The 19,632-nt window shown below is 42.7% G+C and overlaps 1 protein-coding gene across 8 annotated transcripts in view; it reads left to right on the forward strand.

Moving 5' to 3' along the window:
• LOC147027498 (uncharacterized) overlaps positions 1 to 19,632 on the forward strand; it is a 504,607-nt gene that overhangs the window by 276,424 nt on the left and 208,551 nt on the right. The gene's annotated exons all lie outside the window — the stretch shown is intronic.

Below are 19,632 nucleotides of genomic sequence, written 5' to 3' on the forward strand. Positions count from 1 at the left end.
TTGATGCTGGAGAAAGTCCCAATGGGAGTCCAGTCTAGTTTGATGGCTGTTTGAAGACCCTGCCAGTCGGCCTGAGTAAAATTCCAGACCCGACGGTGCTGAGGTGGTTATCTAATAGCCAGAGAGATGTCTACTTTGACAAGCATGTGGTCAGATGAGCTGATTAGAGCAGAGGAAGAACAGCAGATATTTTCAGGGAAATTTGTCAAAATCAGATCCAGAAGAGATGGAGTACCAATGGTTGAGATCCGGGTCAGGAAGTTGACAGATTGTGTCAGTCCCAATGAGTCACAGAAGTCTTTTGCTTAAGTGCCATGACAGGTGAGGGAGGTAACCACACCCAGCCAACTGGCATGATGACAATTGAAGTCACCACAGATGAGGAAGAGAGTTGGAATGAGAGTATAGAAGTTTGTCCATGTTTTCAGAGAGCGAGATGTAAATGGAGTCATCACTCTTTGGTGGACTGTACAACAGGCATATAAACATGAGGTGGGAGTGGAGGGAAGCCACAGCCAGATGTATTCCTGGGGGTGTGGGGGAGAGGAATCGAGTCTTTGATGAAGAGAGCAACTCCGCCGCCACGACGAGGCTCAGGTCTCTCATACCGGAGGAGGAAATAACCAGGAATTATACAAGGAAGTCAGAGATGTCTTAAAGGAGGAAAGTTTCTGTTAAGCAGATTATGTCTGGTTTGTCAGTGGCAACCTGCATGGAAAGATATGTCAGGTTTGAGTGAAGGCCCAGGACGTTTTACGTCCACACTGTAAAGAAAGAGGTAGGGGAGGAGGCTTTTGGTGCAGGGGAGGGGAGGGGTGGGTAGGACAAGGAAGGAGGGGGTTCCACAGGAGAATTCCACAGGAGGTAAGGAGAATTGTTGAAAGCATGTGGGGGATTTCAGAAGAGCGAGGGGAGAGGGCCGGATGAGGAGGAGAAAAGGCTTGGTGGTGATTTGTTGAGGTACTTGTAGGGAGTAATAAGAGAAGGGGCCGAGGGCAGTTGAAGATTTGAGTCGGTGGAGTGATCAGAGAGAGAGAGAGAGAGAGAGAGAGAGAGAGAGAGAGAGAGAGAGAGAGAGAGAGGGGAAGAGAGAGAGAGGTAGCAAGAGAGAGAGAGAGAGAGAGAGAGAGAGAGAGAGAGAGAGAGAGAGAGAGAGAGAGAGAGAGAGAGAGAGAGAGAGAGAGAGAGAGAGAGAGAGAGAGAGAGAGAGAGAGAGAGAGAGAGAGAGAGAGAACAGGGGTAGGAAGCAGCTTTGTAGATGTGAGGGGGCAGCGTTGAGAAGGGGAGTGAGGGGTGATATTGGAGGGAGAAAGGTGAGAGTAGAGATTTGAGGGAGAAGGGTAAGGGGGGAATTTTTGAGAAAAGTGAGAGGGAAGCTGGAAGCGTGATGGGAGAGGGGAAGGATGAGACTTGATTGTGGTACGGTGAAGAATGGAGCAGGCAAGGGGGTGTACAAGATTTGAGGGGTTGGGAAGAGCGGGAGGTGTGATGAGAGTAAAGGCCCGGTCACACCTTGACGTTTTAGCCAACGTATGCCGATTTTTGAATTTTTTTTCTAAAACGCCGGCACACGTTGAATACGTTATGGGTAAGTTTTGATAACATTGAGAGCACGCTGAAAAACACTGCCATACGTCGTTGTACGCTGGCTTTAAACGTTGTACTTTTTGGTTGTCCTCAAATTTTTTCATGCTTGAAATTTCACGACGTATGCCGGTGTATGACTCACACGTTCCGCTACGCTGGCCACAAGTTGTATGCACGGTCTGCGATCATTGACAGACGTCAACACATGCTACTTGTAAGTTAATCATAAGTTGAGACACGCTGAGGTAATGTTTAGCGTACCCGAAACTTATTTCTAACCTATGATTAACGTGTTGTTGGCGCGTTACGCGATCGTTGCCACACATCGACAGACGTTACTTTTAAGTTAGTCATAGGCTGAAAGACGTCGGTATAATGGATCGTCCTTGCGTCAGCGTCCACAGCCACGGCCAGGACACTTATTTGCAGCATTCTTCAAACTTTTCTTCGGCATGACGAGGATGTTCACACTTCGATGTCGAGCTTGGCTATGATTCCAATTGTCCATCGGCAGCGTCTATTTAAAATAGTCGAGTTTGAGCGTTTTAACACGTTCAGAAGAAACGCTTCAAATTTCAAAACCCCAGCGTCAAAAAACAAAGGCGAGTGACAGCAATTTAAATCGTTCATTGTAAACTATGAAAATAGCTGAGTGGTACCGTTTAAAAGTCGTTGAGTGTAAAAAAAATCCAATTGTTGAGCGCAAGCGTCTACTTTCAATAGTGGAGATGCAGCCATTTAAATCGTTGAGTGGCAGCCGATGAATAGCAAACCCTTCGTCACCGGCAAAGATAAACTGCCGCACGATATGGATAAGTTAGGCTATCGTTGGGCATAGTTTGTGAACGCCGGCTTCACGATAATTATTCGTTGGTATATCGTATCTATAAGTAATCAAAGCGCTCTATGCACATTATTAGTTCATTGTGCATTTGTCCAACCCGTTATGAGTAGATCTAAATCGTAAAAACAAGCCATAGCTCATTGTTGAAAAAGCCCCATAAAAAAATTAGCCGCGAAGAACTTCGAACAATGGTGATAAGATGTCTCCTACCCGTGCACACGCGGACACAAGGACGATCCATCATAATCCACACCCTCCCCCTCACACTCACCTACTACTGCCAACATGAACAAACTACTACTAATACTAATACTAATACTGATACTGATACTGATACTGTTACTGCTGACATGGACATCGACTCAAAAAGGACTCGAAAACACTGTTGGGTTCCCCTTTTATGAGCAGCATTTTTATATACCAATTCCAAAAACCACTGGGAACACGTCTTTATATGGCAGTTGTAAGCTAGAAACACGTTAATTTTTTTTTTTTTTTTTTGTCGACCGGAAGACGTCATTGGAATACGTCTACATACGTCGATGTGTGTTGGGACTACGTAAAGAATTGGTTCAAAGCACGTCAAACACAAGTTAGAAATAAGTTTCGCGTAAAAAAAGACATTACCGCGACGTGTTTCGACTTATGAGTAGCTTATAAGTAGCGTTTGTGGACGTGTGTAAGCGTCCACATATCGTGTGTAAATCTTATCCCCATCGCATGCGGAACGTGTGTCATACGCCGAGTACGTCGTAAAATTTTGAACATGTTTAAAATTTCTTGACGTACTCTACTTACTACGACGTATGATAGCGTACTTTAGCGTTCTACTCATGTATACCAAACTTACTCATACCGTATTTGACGTGCCCCAACGTTTTAGACACATTTTTCTTAGGTCGGCATACGCTGGCAAGATCGCCAAGGTGTGACCGCGATGTTGACACTTCCATTTCTACGGCAGTTATGATTCGAATCGTTGTGCGTCAGCCTTTTAATAGGCTACGTCACGACATCATCGGCGATGCGTGCAACGCGCTATGCCTAAGTTAGACTATCGTTGGGCATAGGTTGTGTAGGCCGACAACAGGTTCAGCATTCGTTGGTATAAGTTATCTATAACACAACGAAACGTTCTGTGTCCGTTACTAATGCATTATACATAAGACCAAGTCGCTATGAATACGTCCGAATCTTTAAAAAAAAACATCAAAAGTTCAACGTAAGCCAGCGTTTTACATAAATTTTAATACGTTGCCATCGCTGGCTAAAACGTCAAGGTGTGACCGGGCCTTTAGGAAGTAGCATGTTTGTGGTGTTGAGGAGTGCACTTATTGAGAAATTGAGATATATGCTTGGTTCGAATGGAGCCCAAAGATGTTAGAACACCACACACTTTGAGACAACAGAGGAGGAGCTGATACTGAAGCAGAAGAGGTGCTAAGAGCGGAGGTAGGATGAGGGGCAAGATGGGAGGGGTAAGGAGAGGGGATAACAGTTGAGGCGTTGGGAGGAGGCAGATTTAAGGAGGTGGGGTGAATTTCCACTGAAGTTGGAAAAAATGGACGATTGATGGAACATGAACCTGCATTACAAACTGGGATGTTTAAATTTTTAAAGTCAGAGATGTGATTAAAGACATTACGTGAGGGATGCAATAAACGTGAATTAAGAGGATGGAGAAAAGAAATGTAACAGTGGGACTTTTTGTACACGTGATAAAGGAAAGGTTGGATTGAAAAACGTCTTTTGAAGAAGAAAAAGAGTGGTGAATTCACTGGGGAACAAAGTTTTTGTTGTATTGGTACCAGCACTTGATCGTATCTAATTTGAGTGTGCTGAATTCAAATCTGAAGTTAGTTTCTCGCTGTAAGCTCTAGATTTTTTGCAATCCACCATTATCAACATTTATTTGGTAAGTTACAATTTGAATTTAAAGCAAATTTAAATTAACATATATTTCGACATACAGACAATAGGTGATTCAGAACAATTGATAAGGATGGAATGCAAAGTTGAAATAGGTCCTATTCAGGCAAGAATTTGCACTTGAAGCTCTTGCGTTTGTGGACTTCCATAGGGCAATGTCGTTTGATGCTCCAGCAGTAGTCTGCCATCATATTTTTGTCCCATCGCTCTTGGTAGCGCTCTTCCATCGTCATGAGGTCCTGATGGAAGCGCTCTTCCTGTTCCTCGCTTAGTGTCCCAAGGTTCTCAGGGAATTGATCAAGGTGACTATTCAGGAAATGGAGCTTGACACTCACGTTGCACCCAAGATCGCGAAAAGCCAACAGCATTCTAGCAACCAGAAACTCATAGTTATCTGCCTTTTTGTTACCAAGAAAGTTTTGTATAACTGCGACGAAAGACAGCCACGCCGTCTACTCCTTGTCATTCATCTTCCTTACAAATTACTCATCACGTACAAGGGCACGAATTTGAGGTCCATCGAACACACCTGCTTTGATCTTCTCGAAAGACAAAGCAGGAAAAGCAGAAACTATATGCCTTCATGAACTGTTTCATCAAGCCGAGCTTAATATGGAGTGGGGGAAAAATGATCTTCTCTCGGCTGACGATTGGGTCATTCACAATGTTTGGCATGCCTGCTTCCAGAGTTTCACGGATGGGCCACTCCTTCTGGATCCAGCATTTCAATCGAGCTCGACTGTCCCACATGCAGAGATGGCATGGAAACTTTGTGAAGCCTTTCTGTTGACCAAGGAGAACGTTAACCATTTTCAGGTCCACACAAATGATCCAGTTGTGCTCGTGATATTTGAGTAAGTCAATGACCATTTTTATGTCATTATGTTCTTCTCGCAAATGCACTGAGTGACCAACTGGAACCGCTCCATAAACATTGCCATTGTGCAAGAGAATACACTTGAGGCTGCGCTTAGAGGTATCCAGAAATAATCGCCATTCTGTTGGATTATACGAAGTAACACCTAATTGCCTGAGAAGACCTGGGATATCGTGGCAGTAAACAAACTGCTTGTCTTCTGAGAAAAAGGCGACAAAGATCTGGTCCCGCTTTCGGAAATATGAAATATTTGCAGAGTGGTCAAGTAGATGTTTTTTCTTGGAGAGCCCCAAATCATGCACTAAGTCATTCAATTCCGGTTGGATAAACTGCTGAGGGGCTGATGACTGTTTGGTATCAGATGAGGAGGCTTCGGATTCTGAAACCATTTCTTGAAGCCCGTCATCACGACCCTCGTGCTCTTGCTGATCATGTTCACTGCCTTCATCTTCAGATAAGACAAAACCATTAAAGACTGGAATGGGGAGTTCCGCAGAGTGCGGAGTAGGTCAAATTGCTGAGGGAATACAGGGATAGGAGATCTTTTGCCGGTTTTTCTTGCCGACACCCTTTGTGTTGACCAGGCAAAAATAGCACTCAGTTACGTGGTCCTTGGGTTCACGCCAAACCATGGGAACTCCAAAAGGCAGACCCTTTCGTTTTCCTTTTGTCCAGTCACGAAGCATTTCCTCACAATTATGACATACAATATGAGGAGCCCATTTCTTGTCTTGGCCGCCAAGGGGAACATCAAAATAGGCTTTTAGGCACGCCGTACAAACGATGTTGTATTGTGCTTTTGACGAAGTAGTGTGTCGCAGCCACATACATAACAGAATGCATCAGGATTATTTACACATTTATGTCTTATTGAAGAAGCCATGATCAGATCTGAAACAAAGAAAAACATAAAGTTAAAGAATATATACAGTATCAATAAAGATAAATAAATATCAATAAAGAAAATTGATGTCAAATAAATCGTGAGCAAATCGTTAGCAGCAAAACAAATACGGTCTATAGTTATTTAGCAGTTTAGGCATCGTATATTTCCACTAAAGTCCGAAATCGCACCCCGAGTTCTTAAGTTATCCCGAGTGCAAATAGCAATTGGTGTCCTTTTTTGCGAAAATCGCAAGTTTCAAATTGCATGAAAACTGGAGCATGCAGAGGAAAACCGATTTCAGATTTGAAATCAGCATTGAAAAACTACATAGAATAAATTGAAAAATCTCATGCAACAGATAAAATGAAAAAAATTGTTCCCCAGTGTTAAGATACAATACTGAGAACCACACGTGTGAAAGAGGAAGTTGAAACATTTTAAGAGACCGTTTTTGTAATTTTTTTTTGTTTTTGATAAAGATTGCGTTGGATTACGTAAAGGAAAGGTTTGGCTCAAAAACCGGAACCGGAATTGTATGGAATCTCGTCTGGAGGTGCGCTTGCACATGGAGGAGTCGGGTATTTTGGGGTTTTTGCCTGCCTGGCAATCAAACAAAGTTGAAAATCATTCCAAAAAGGAAAATTAATCTTTTTAGGGATGTCATAAAGGACACAAACAACAGGCACGAATAATTAAGCTAATGTGTTAAATAAGGCTTTGTAAAAGACGGGACATCAACATCGGTAAACTTCTGAAAAAAAGTTTTGTTTTTTACTGCAGCCTTTAAAACTTTTTATTTTATTTCAGTTGAATCTCCTGCGATGAGGTTGAGTCTTTGGACCTCTCACTGTCTCACTGCAGGCAGGTCGGTAGTCTTTCTGCCTTCTACCGTCTCCTCTTCGGTCTCGCCCTCACCCCCCTGCTCTGTCTGCAATATGTCCCCCCCCTCCAATATTTCTGCAGGGCGCTCAAGGTCAGCCAACAACCCCCTTCGGGTAAAACTACTAAAATCACGAATCACTGCTCACCTTCACTCTTTCATTCCTCGTTTTTCCCCATCTTTGGTATAAACTCCCACACTCTCTTCAATCCCATTCTTCCCTCCAAGCCTTCAAAACAACAGTTCACCACCACCTCTTATCTTCCCCCATCCAAAACCACAATCTTTTCTACCCCGTTCATCCACCCCATACCCACCTCCTTCAAATTTCCTGTTTTCCTTCCTGAAAGTCCCTGTAATGTTCATCTTATACACTCCGTGTTCCCCGCCCCATCCCTCTCCCTTCTACAGATCTCCTAATGTTTCTGTTCCCCACTGTTTTGTCCTTCCCTCTCCAGCCCCTCTTGTCTCATGCCCCCCTTGTTGTGCCTTGTGCGTTAGCTCTCATATGAGCCTCGACAATGTACACCAAAAAAAACAATTATATAATTCAGCACTGTAGAGCACAAATCGCTTTTTTGGCAAAACTTCCAGTTAAAAAAACAACAACAAAAACCTCCAGTTTAGTAGTACTTCGACAAAATATTACGGCACTTTACGCCATCTCAACCATTAAAATTTGGCACTTGCGCTCTCAGCGTTGGGGAATATCGAGATTCAGACAAAATTGTGGCTCTGGAAATATAGATTGTTCTTAAACTCAAAGCAAGAGTTGAAAAGACCCTTCCCATATCCATTTTCTCAAGTCTGCAGGGACGTCATGAACTCTCCAGTAAGATTTTCTATAAACTCTCTCGAAACTACTTATTTATTTTTTAGACTTTTTAATTGGGGTTTAAAATGTTTTTTTTAATTATTATTATGACATTGTAATGTACACACACACACACACACACACACACACACACACACACACACACACACACACACACACACACACACACACACACACACACACACACACACACACACACACACACACACACACACACACACACAATCTGTCCGTCCGTGAAGTGTGAGTCAGTCCGTAAAGCTGTGTGACTAAATGTCCATTAATTACGTACCGTTTGAACGTCAGTTGCACCCTGACTTCACACACGTAACTCTATTAATTTCATACTATTGGAATCTACCTTTCGACCCTTTGGACTGCTGAGACCCCTTCGACCATTGAAGACCCTAAATACCCGAAAGACTCCAAAGAGCCAAAATACTACAAAGACCCCAAGGAACCAAAAGACCCCAATGACCCAGAAAACCAAAAGACGCCAAGGACTTTGATGACACAAAAGACACAGATTACCCAAAAGACACAGAGGACCAAAAATACCCAGAGAACCCCAAAGACCCAAAAACCTTAAAATTCCCCAATGACACAAAATACCCCTTTTCCCTTTAAGGCCCTTTCCACACTTTAGACACTTTAGCCCTTCCCTCCTTAAACCTTTTATACCCTTTAGATCCCTAGAACCTTTGGACCTTTACACCCTTTAAGTTCCTTTTGACCCATTAGACCTCAACACCATTTAGAACCCTTACACCCTTCAGACAGATTAGACAGCTTGGACCCTTGACCATTTAGAGCTTTAGACCACTTGGACCTTTTTCGATTACAAATAAATTACAAATAAATAATATCACCAATATTCCAAATTTATTTGTACAAAAGAAATGTTTGTATTACGATTGGTGTAAATCATGACAACACAGGAACTCACGTAGTCATTATCCTCAGTTAAAACAAGCCTGTGCCTCTGCGGCGACATGAGATGAGGCAAGCGTAGCAAGCTGATTCACACGAGTTAGTTAATGAATATGAGTTCCAAAACAAATAACCTCAACACGGATAAAGCCATTTTGCCATTCAAGCCTAAACAATGTTCGTCAACCTATGGTTGTTTGTCTGTGCCGTATCCTTATTTTTTTAATGCTGAGTGTCAAGAAAAAAAAAACAGCATACACCATTTTTAAATCGTTGGCATGACTCGATCGGGGTGAGCAGGGTCGAACCGCCAACCTCCCAGACTAAATGTGGACACTCTATCCATTGCACCATTATATGAGTGTTGAACAATATATCTGTGTGCAAAAATGAATAAGCGTTTGTCTCATACGTCATAAACAGTCATTATGCAAATAACACTTTAGCGAAGAATGATCCTCCCGATATGGTTTCTATATGTCCCACCATAATTTGTCGGAAGAAGAATCTTTGAACTTTTATTTGAATGGCCACGTGCGCCCTCATTGTGCTCTGAGACAAGTCAGCTGCCATTATACCAACCGGCACAACGTACCCCAACTGCTCTTTCCCGACACTATCTTTGTGAAAGGTCAACCCATTTCCAACCCATTTCCAACCCATTTCCAGGTTTTGTCTATCAAAGCACATCATAGCTGTTCAAAAACACCAAGGTCACAAGTTATTGTAACCTCACTCAAAGCTTAACAAATGGGTATTTTTGCTTTTACAGTGTAGGTTTGAAATTGTACTTGATGTCATTTTTGATGTGGGTGTTGGTGTCACCAATACCCACTGTCAGCGGCACCATTTTAGGTCCTCTAAGTTGCTCAGACTTAAGATACGCTATCGATAGGATGTATTTCCTCCACTGCAGTGGGTTACTTTTACTATCCTTACCATTGCTCTGACATAAAAATCAGGCTGATCACATGGGACAGGAGTTACAGTAAAACTATATGTGTTCGTTCATTCCTTTAGGATTGAATATATGGTCGAAATATTGTGCTGGCATTCTTTGGAGCAGGAAGTTTACTTCATTGAATTTCCATGATGATTTGTTAAACACGTCTTATCCCTTGTTTAATTTTGCTCATGATTTCACTTTTATTGCTGATTTTTTTTTTTTAAATCCTCGTGGAGGATCTCCAAGTCTTACTCACATTGTTGTTCTTCATCTTCGTCTTGTGGACTTTTTTGTTTCACAGCCTACAGTTTTCATCGAAGCTTCCTGAAACTTGGCATATATATGTAAAAATACCCTGCGCAGACAGTAACCATCTCCGATTTTGGAAATTCTTCCTAGAAAAAAAGTTGACGTTATAATATCGCTGCAAATGGGAATCGCCTATACCATTATCTCCGAAACTAGGCAAGCTGTTTGAATTTTTTTTGTGGAAATCAAGCCCGGCATTGGCACAGATAATTTATTGCAAACCTGATACATCACAATGATGTCATATTCGTTTTTATGACGTCATCATTAAGAAGACGAGGATCTTAGCTCATTTGAACTTGTTTTCTGTCATTCCTTCTTAAGAGCAAAGCCTTGTTGATTAATGCTCTAAACTTGAATCTTAAAAAATATTTACAAATGCACAAATATTGGAGCATACTTTTCATCATACTACAATGTGCAATTTGGTGTCTGTCTGTCTGACCACAATACAATCAGTCATTACTTATCCAATCTCAACCATTGCATGAACAAACAGGGAAGGAGAGATATGAGGGGAGGGAGCACAGCAATCTGCAAGAGAGTTATGTTTGGGATGGTTAATGGCAGTGGAAAGGATCACTGGTCGGGGAAGAGATGACATAAGATGGGAATGTACCACTTGTTTGAAGCCCTGGATCGAAAAGTAGGATTGAACATCCTCGGATAGACAGTTTTGAAAAAAAGATTGGAAAGAGGAACAAAAGAGTGGATGTGTGCAGTAAGCCTAGATCTTGGGGATTTTACCAGGTGGGGGTTACTGGTGAACGTGGTGTGTCCTGGAGGAGCTGAGGAGGGTTGGATGGCTGAGAGAACTAAGGGAACCAGAGCGGAGCAGAGTTGGCAAACAAAGATGCCACCAACCTGTGTGCTGTGTGATGGTAAACAGGCCTTCTGCTTTGGCCACATCCTGGGAGATGCCAATAATGCTGATGGCTCTGAATTTTATTTTCCGAATGTATTATTCTTGCTCTTTGTTTTGCTCTTTATTTACTGTGGGACGTTTTTCCAAACCATTGTGATTTAGCAGCTGTGACATTTGAAGCTCCTCATTAATTCTTGAAGATGCTTACAAAAATAAATAAAAAACACTGATGTGCATATCTCTGAGAGTGTGTGCAGAATTGTGTGACAGATCAGGTCACATGCCCAATGCTGTTGCTTAGATAATACAATCTCCCAAAAAGAGACGTCCTTGGTCCGCTTGTAAAAAAAGACCTCAAGTTCCTTTGTAATGAAGACTTCTTTTTTTGACAGAGGTGAGGCTCAGAGAACAACTGACAATGGAAGGGTGAGAATCCATTACATCAACAATGAAGTAGATTGGAATTTATAGACAATGATTGCAGAATTTGGCAAGGAATGAACTGAAAGGCAAAATCATTCTTCTTCTTCAAATAACCCAACATCATAACAGGACATATGGGGACGACACAAGTGAACAGAAAGTAGAAGGAAATTGATTAAGCACATGTGAACAGAGAGGAAACCATGCTTGCAAGGAGTGTGAATGTGGAAAAGTGCAAGCAGTGAGCTGGAGAGGAGAGTGTGTGAGAGAAGAAATCAGGAATGGGAAGAGCTTATGTATCCAGATGGCAAAGGTTCACCATCTTAAACGATTGCAGGGAAGAATATGATTGCACAGGCTCAGGGAAATCATTCCACAGTCAGAAAAATAATGTAGTGAACAGTGAGCTTAGATTTGGTGAGGGCAATGAGGTATGAAATCCTGGCTGATTCAGTGTGACCTTGTTGGCCAAGTCCCCTTAATTACCCTCAGCTGGGCCTTGAATACCTCCGCTTCCAGGGGAGCAAGGTGAGATCTGGTGGCACGAGCCCACAGAGGAGAACCATGCTGCTTGGCATTGCAGATGAATAACTTATTTATTGCGTTGAGCTGAGAGCAGCCAAGCAATAATTCAGTGCTGTGGAGATCTCCAAAACACCTTCCAACCCTGCAGGCAAGCATAGGGAAATGTTTACTCCAGGAAATATCATGGCAGTTTGTTAATTTAGGAGCTCCAAAGACTGCACCATCCATCCATACATCCATTGGGACCGTACTCTGTGCAGAGTGTTGGTGCTACCTAAGCAGTCTCCTTGGCTATTGGGTACAATCCTGGATGGGTCTCCACTCCAATACAGGACACCAGCAAATTGGCACTCATTTTGCTGACCTCGGAAGGGTGACAGGCAGAGTCAACAAAGACTGCACCATACATGAGGTATATTTCAGCAGCAAATTGGGAGGTAGGCCAAACATTCCTTCTGCAGAGATAGAGTTAGTGTGTGAGACTTGAAGGAATTAAATGACATTACAGGTGATTCACCATTTTTTTTTTAAACTTTTTCCAGGTCTGTGGATAAGGATGTGGCTGGGGCTGATCTGTCATTGGTGTGAAAGATTTTCAGGCACAGAGTGTAGTTATCTGCAAGGTAACATAGAAGGCTTTCCAAAGAGGTTGATAAGTTATTTATGCAGAAAACCATTAAAAATAGTGGGGGCTACATTGTTGAAAAATGCCGTGACATTCAAAACCGTGATGGTTAAAACCAATTTCCTATGGGAATGCGGGGGTTAGGTGAAACTTCCCATCAACCCCTTCTGGTGAAACTTCCCAAAATCCAGGATCATTGCTTACCTCCACTCATTTGTTCCTCTTTTGTGGAATCAACTTCCACATTCTCTTCAATCTCAGTCCTCCCTCCAGGTCTTCAAGAGAGCTGTTCACCACCATCTAAGATTGTCCCAAATCTTAAACCATGAACTTTTCTACCCTCGTTAATCCCACCAAGTTCCCCCTTTTTCCAATTTTCCATTTCTCCTCTCTTGGAGTTTCCTTCTGCATCCATATTGTCTACCTCATGCATCCTCTGTGTCCAACTTGTCCACCCCATGCATGCGTTTTTTTGTGTCCTATTTTTTGGTCTGTTACACGTCCTGATCCGTTCACTGTACGAGCTCTTCCATGAGCCTCACCTATGTGTGTGTGTGTATATATATGCACATACATATTGTTTTGATTATGAGGGTAGATGAACAGATAGGATTGCATAGTGTAGCATGGTCCATGGATGGGTAGAAGCACCTCGATGTGTACAAGTCAGGGAATCCGTCAGCTTAAGTGTTGCATATCACCACATGAGGGGTGGTGCAGTGTTAATTAGCTTCAGGAGTAAAAATAAGTTACCCTGTACGTGTTTACCCAATGTGATTTTTCCATATGTTTTTATATTCCAAGCCAGGCCGTCGGGACTGAGTCGCTGAAACAACAACAGCAGGAGAAGCCCTGCCTTCCCGGGTTTGGAGGGAAGGAGGCCACACCCCGGGGGTAGAGGAGACAGAGGACAAGAAATAGAGGAGGATCAAAGGCGTGGAATGTGTGCTTGGCGAGGGGGCTTCGGAGAGAGCAGATCGAGCAAGGTGCTGGCCGAATTTGCGCATGTAGAGTTTGGAAAGCAACTACACGGGAAGCATGATTCTGCCTGCGTGTGCACGTGGATGGTGGAGGCGCCTTCCTCCCGGGCTCGACAAGAGACGGTGCCATTTTGCTTGCATGTGCATGTGCCGGACGAAGCTCCCGAGCACCAGATCGACGAGGGCCAGCCCTTGGCCTGGCTGAGTACCAGCTTATTTAAAGAAAGGGGGTTTTATTTTTGTTTGTCACCCTTTGTTTGTGTTTGTGTTTGTGTGTGCGAGGCCTCGATCATCAGAGAAGTTTATTAAATTTGTTCCATTATTTTCCTCATAATCTTCATTATTGTCCTTATAAATATTTGTTTCATGAAATGTATTCCCTTCAAAAGGAACCGCATTTCGAGTATTTGTGGTGGGGTTCGCGGATCAAAACCCCTTGTGCTGTCCTTCCGTTCCATTCCGAGTACCCAACTCCATCCGCTACTGTCCTCACTGGGCTCTGTCGTATTTCCTCCTTTCAGTGGTGTTGCCATCTGCCATACCCTTCGAGCATGAGCTGAAATCCATGTCAATGAGCGTGTCGCCTCCAAGGAATAAGGACCGCTCGACCATCCCAGGAGGTTGGTCGGTGTTAATCGCATGCCTCCCACAAATTTAGGAAGTGTATATGTATATATATACGTGTGTGTGTGTGTGTGTGTGTGTGTGTGTGTGTGTGTGTGTGTGTGTGTGTGTGTGTGTGTGTGTGTGTGTGTGTGTGTGTGTGTGTGTGTGTGTGTGTGTGTGTGTGTGTGTGTGTGTGTGTGTGTGTGTGTGTATATATCGTCTTCCGGTCAAAAGTTTTAGAACATCCCCATTCTTCCAGTTTTTACTGAAATTTAAGCAGTTTAATGTTTCAATGTACTTTGTAATTAAAGCAGAGAACAAATAAACAATTGCAGATAAAAAATAAATCAAGGAATCGTTTTGTTGAACAAAATTTAATCAAAATTTTTGACTCATCAAAGTAGCCACCTTTTGCAGATATAACAGCCGAACATACTCGTGGCATTCTTTCGACAATGGAAATCAAATATTGTTCGGAAAGTTCTTCCCAACGCCGTTGCAGAAGTTCCCACAAATGTGTTGCACTTGTAGGTTGCTTTGCTTTCACCCTTCTGTCCAGTTCATCCCAAAGCAGTTCGATGGGGTTTAAAGGCCCAGTCACACCTTGACGTTTTAGCCAGCTTATGCCGATTTTTGAAAAATTTGTCTAAAACGCTGGCACACGTCAAATACGTTATGGGTAAGTTTTGGAAACATTGAGAGCACACTGAAAAACACTGCCATACGTCGTAGTACGCTGGCTTTCATCGTTGTACTTTGCGGTTGTCCTCAAATTTTAGCATGCTTGAAATTTTACGACTTATGCCAGCGTATGACTCACAAGTTCTGCTACGCTGGCCATAAGTTGTAGGCACGTTATGCGATCGTTGACACACGTCGACACACGTTACTTCTAAGTTAATCATAAGTCGAAACACGTCGAGGTAATGTTTAGCGTACCCGAAACTTATTTCTAACCTATGAGTAACGTGTTGTAGGCACGTTACGCGATCGTTGACACACGTCGACACACATTACTTTTAAGGTACTCATAAGTCGAAACATGTCAAGGTAATGGTTAGTGTCAGTGTTCCAGACTCCCTGGTTTTTTTTTTGTTTTTTTCTTCGGTATGACGGTCATGTTGACACTTCAATTTCTAGTGCGGTTATGATTTAAATCGTTGAGCGGAAGCCTATTAATTATATTATATTATAACTGCACTAGAAATCGAAGTGTCAACATCACCGTCATACCGAAGAAAAAAAAATTGAAAAAACAAAACAGGGAGTCTGGAACACTAACGCTAACCATTACATTGACGTGTTTTGACTTATGAGTAACTTACAAGTAACTTTTGGCGACGTGAGCCAACGATCGCCTATTGTGCATACGACTTATTCCCATCGCATGCGGAACGTGTGAGGCATACGGCAAGTACGTCGTAAAATGTTTAACACGTTTAAAATTTCAAGACGTACTCCACTTACTACGACGTATGATAGCGTACTTTAGCGTTCTATTCACGTATACCAAACTTACACATACCGTATTCGACGTGCGCCAGCGTTTTAGACGCATTTTTCAGAGGTCGGCATACGCTGGCAAGATCGCCAAGGTGTGACTGCGATGTTGACACTTCATTTCTCCGGCGGTTATGATTTGAATCATTGTGCGGCAGCCTTTTAATAGGCTACGCCACGTGATCGTCGTCGATACGTGCAGCGCGCTATGCCTAAGTTAGACTATCGTTGGGCATAGGTTGTGAACGCCGACAACAGGCTAGGCATTCGTTGGTACAAGTTATCTATAAGACAACGAAACGTTCTGTGTCCATTACTAATATGTTATGCATACGACCAACTCCTTATGAATACGTCCGAATCTTAACAAAAAAAACATCAAAAGTTCAGCGTAAGCCAGCGTTTTACATACATTTTGTTACGTTGCCATTGCTGGCTAAAACATCAAGGTGTGACTGGGCCTTAAGTCTGGAGACTGTGCTGCCTATTCCATGATTTGAAGCCTTCCGTCTTGTTCTTTTCTTCTCAGGTCGTTCTAACATTGCCTGGGGGTATGTTTTGAGTCATTATCTTGCTGTAGGATGAACCCCTGACCCAGTGCCGGATTAAGCCTCGGCTGGCCCTTAGGCACATTTTGAAATTTTAGAGAATGTCCTGAAAAAATTAAATTAGATCTCGGACTCATGGAAATGGACCCCAGACAAAAGATGAACTGATTCAAGAACAAAATATTTAATACAAAAAAAGACAAATATTTAATGTGAAAAGAAAATAGTTTATTTAATCCCTCTATACAATTTGCAATGTATGAATATATGCATGACAAAGCACATACAGATTTGGCACTTTGCTTTACAGTTTACTTGACCTTAGATTGCAACCTTGCGCACTTTTACAACTACAAACTCTTCAATTACGCAACTGAGGTCCAGTTCTCGGAGCAAATCACTTTCAATGCCCAAAAGGGCCAACGCACTAAGACGCTGTTGATGCATGGTGGAACGCTTCACATCTTTGATTCTCTTTAGCTGCGAAAATGAGCGTTCTCCTGAACAATTGGTGGCCATCAGTGCTAAGTATATTCGGAGAGCCAGTTCAGTGTTTGGAAAGGCTGCATTAACTCCAGTGGTGTGCAGCAGCGCAAACATATGCTGTGCACACCCTGTTGAGGGGGAACTTGATGGCAGTTTGTTTTTATACCAGCAAACTAGTGCAGCAGATAAGCTCTCATATTTTAACAAATTGTGCATTTTATGAGAAAAGCATGAAATTTCTCGCATAGTTAGGTCATACCATAATGTTTATTTTGGGATGTGGAGGGAAATCAGATTTGACCTCTTGGGGGACAGTGAGAGGTCAAATCCATGATGGCCGCTAGTCAACCGGGTCTAATGTTCAAACGTCATTCATTTTGGAACCAGACTGTGCAGAAAAACATTTACGGTGTCATTTCCAACTAAATTGGGGATGCCCATTCATTTGATGATACCTTTGAGAATGTCAGAATTCAAGGAAATGAATCAGATCTGCTCGAAAAGAATAGTGTGCCTCTGCCTGATGCAACAATTCTTGATGGTACAGCTGTGGTTGAAATGCTAAATCTGGGAACATCAAGAACATTTCAAGAGTATGGAGAAAGAGTGTTTGCACCATACATCTCTGCTCAACTTGAGAAAAGCAGCAGCATCGACCTTGTCTGGGATGTATACCTCCCCGCCAGCCTCAAAGCCTCAACAAGACAGAAGAGGGGAAAGGGTGCCAGGAAAAGAGTGGCTCCTTCTACTGTTATGCCAAAGAACTGGAAGGACTTCCTTCAATGAGATGATAACAAAACTGAATTGTTTGCTTTCCTGTCACCCATAGTTGTTCATCTTCCTCTAGCAGGGGGCAAGCAACTGTATGCAACAGATGAAAGTGGAGTCCTTTGCTCTCCGGTCATACTTGGCCTGCCTTGCCCCATGTTCGCAGGAGGAGGCCGACACTCGTCTACTTCTGCATGTGGCAGATGCTATGCCAAAGGGGTGTAAGAAGGTGACCATATGTACCATTGATACTGATGTGGTAGTACTGGCTGTGGCTTCATTCAGCAAGACAGCTCCTAATGAGCTGTGGGTTGCCTTTGATGTCGGGTCAAGCTTTCGTTACATAGCTGTTCACGAAATGGTTGTCACAATGAATCCAACACAGTGTCTGACTCTCCCAGTCCTTCACGCTTTCACCGGGTGTGACACTGTATCTGCATTCGCTGGCAGAGGAAAGAAGACTGCCTGGGAAACTTGGAAGTCTTTCCCAGAGGTGAATGATGATTTCAATGAACTCCTATGCACGCTCAAGTGCACTGTACTGTGCTTCTGTTCTGGAGGCTGTTAGATTTTGATCACTACCATGACCATCATCATCATTGCTATAAATAAAGTATTAAATAGACTAGCAGCATGGGACTATTCTGTTCATGTTTTTGTATTGTTATCCCTATAGTGTCAAAATGGAAGCGAAGTTTCGCTTCGTTTATAGGTCCAATCTATTGTCTTTACCAAAAGAATGTCCAAAAGTTTTTAACGTAATTTGACCTTGACCTTGATCGAAATGCATTTCCTTGGCTCCTGGCGATCTCAAAAGTATCACCAAACGAATGGCCATTCCAAACTTAGTTGGAAATGACACCTTAAATGTCAGGGCCTGACCAACTCGGCATAAACCAGAGGGTATTGGATGGCGCTGCAAAGTGCTGTCGTCACCCTTTTGGTTCAGGGTGCCAGTCATTCTGTCCAAGATTCCGAATCTGAATCCAGCAAAAAAAACCCAGATCATCACGCTTCCTCCTCCATGTTTGACAGTTGGTGTCACACACTGAGGAACCATCCTTTCACCTACTCGACGGCGTACAAAAACCCTGCGTGATGAACCGAAGATTTAGAATTTTGATTCATTGGTCCATGAGACCTTCTTCCAGTTTTCAGTAGTCCACTAGTGGTGCTTCATGACCCAGGCAAGCCTCTTTTTCTTATTTTGCCATCTTAGCAATGGCTTTCCTACTGCCACTCGACCTGTCAAACCTGCAGCTTGAATTCTTCTCTTCACAGTTGAAACTGAGACTTCCTTACTTCGACCAGTTGGAAGCTGTGCTTGAAGCTGCTGTCTTGGGAGCCGCCGATCACGCAAGCTGTTGACTCTCAGAAACTTGTCTTCTGACTGTGTTGTGGCTTTGGGTCTGCCAGACCTCTTCCTGTCAGAGTTTCCTCCAGTTTCCAAGTCGCTTTTGATGGTGTAGGAAACTGTACTCACTGACACCTTGGCTAGTTTTGCAATTTCTCCAAAGGAAAGACCTACACTTATCAGCGTTTTAATGGTCTGTCTGTCTTCCTTTGTTGATTGTCTTTTTCTCACCATTATGATAGCAATATTCTACTTCCTGCAATGCAATATTGTCTAAATAATGCTTCAGATGGTGTAGCAACACAGTCTGTTCCAACACTGCTTTTATACAGACAGAGGGTTTGTAACTAATCAACAAAAGTTGGGACACCTGTAGGAATTGTTTGCATCAACTTTCAAGGCTTAATTTACTTCCATTGTTGCAGAACAGCTGCAGTTGCTAACCCATTACTTGTTCCCTGAAAAGGGCCTTTTTAACAACTCTGAAATTTTCATTACTTTTCAGTATTTAGTAACCTAAACTTTGTGTTTTTTAACCTCTGGAAGTTTACCACTTAGCTTTGCACCATTTCAGCATATTCCCTGGACTTGAACTGCTTAAATTTCAGTAAAAACTGAAAAATGGGTTGTTCTAAAACTTTTGACTGGGAGAGAATCCTGCTCACAGACAGATAAACAGCAAGAAAACATAACCTCCGTCCACCTTTGGCAATGGAATGACATCACTTGGCAATGGAGTGACGACTGGGATGAAGCGTCATCCCTCCAAGTTTAGCGAACTTTATCAGGACGTAATGCCATGCTAATGAGGTAATTGGGCAACAAAATATGGTGAAAATAACTGGGGTCTCTCAGACTGAAGGATGAGAAAGAAAGGGGAGTGTTAAGAATTTAACTGATTTCCTTCGAACCCGAATTAATTTTTTGGT

Source organism: Eptatretus burgeri, chromosome 4 (assembly GCF_056783735.1).
Source record: "Eptatretus burgeri isolate ZD-2024b chromosome 4, Ebu_testis_v1, whole genome shotgun sequence".
Taxonomy (NCBI): Eukaryota; Metazoa; Chordata; class Myxini; order Myxiniformes; family Myxinidae; genus Eptatretus; species Eptatretus burgeri.